This window comes from Vombatus ursinus, unplaced genomic scaffold (genome assembly GCF_900497805.2).
Source record: "Vombatus ursinus unplaced genomic scaffold, bare-nosed wombat genome assembly UNPS02014816.1, whole genome shotgun sequence".
Classification (NCBI taxonomy): Eukaryota; Metazoa; Chordata; class Mammalia; order Diprotodontia; family Vombatidae; genus Vombatus; species Vombatus ursinus.
The window spans coordinates 6,036,629-6,037,559 of NW_020954594.1; the positions used below are offsets into that span (position 1 = coordinate 6,036,629).

General features: G+C 52.5%; 1 protein-coding gene across 2 annotated transcripts in view; it reads left to right on the top strand.

The window, feature by feature from the left end:
- Positions 1–931, top strand: part of THY1 (Thy-1 cell surface antigen) — a 6,070-nt gene that overhangs the window by 1,340 nt on the left and 3,799 nt on the right. The window lies entirely within an intron of this gene.

Below are 931 nucleotides of genomic sequence, written 5' to 3' on the forward strand. Positions count from 1 at the left end.
CCTCAGTTCCCTCTCTGCCACGATCCCGCCCCCTCGCTCTCATCTCTTCTCTCTCTGCTGCAGTCGCTTTCTGTCTCTCTCTCTCCCTCTCTCTTTCTTTCTCTCTCACTCTCCCCACCCCCATCTCTCCTGCCCCAGTCTCTTCTTTCCCCGGGCCCCCCTCCCGCCTCCTTCTCCCCTACTCTTTTTGGCAGATTGAACCCACAAAATGACCCCTTTCCCTCCCCCACCAAATCCCTCAAAACCCAGACTCTGGGGAGACTAGTCACCTTGTCTAAACCTTATCATTTGCCTCTTTCTTGCTCCATTTCTGTCACAGCTACATTTGAGGTGCTAAAAAGCTAATAATATCCAAGGTTTGAGGACCAGGGACATGAAAATTCTGGCTCCTCAGAGTCGTCGTCGCGTGCCCCCAGTTCCTCAGCACATACGTGTTCACGACTTTCTGAGATCCACGTCCCCTCCCCGTGCATTCACCCCACTTGACTAGTCCCACACTTCCCCCCATTCCACCCACCATACCACCCAAAGGATATGTCCACCACTGTCAAGGGCACACTCATGTGTTTGCCTTCCCTCAAGCATGTACATTCTGGCACTTGTCCTCGACTGCAAAAATTGGCTTGGACCCTTAAATGCCCTGAGCATGCCCTAGGATTACTCTGAGGATGGTGTGTTCTGGAAAAGGGAATGGGCACGGCTTGTCAGTATCTAGCAAGGGAAGACATGGGTACAGAGCCAGTGGGGTGGATCCCCCTGGAGTTAATCTGAGAAACTGCAGCCGGAGGGGAAAATGGGGAGGAAGAGAGAAGGGAGGTGGGGAGACGAGAGAAAGGGATGGGAGGATCTTTCCTTATCTGGAAAGACCATTAGCCTCCACGCATCTAGCAGTACATTTAATACACACACACACACACACACACACACACAC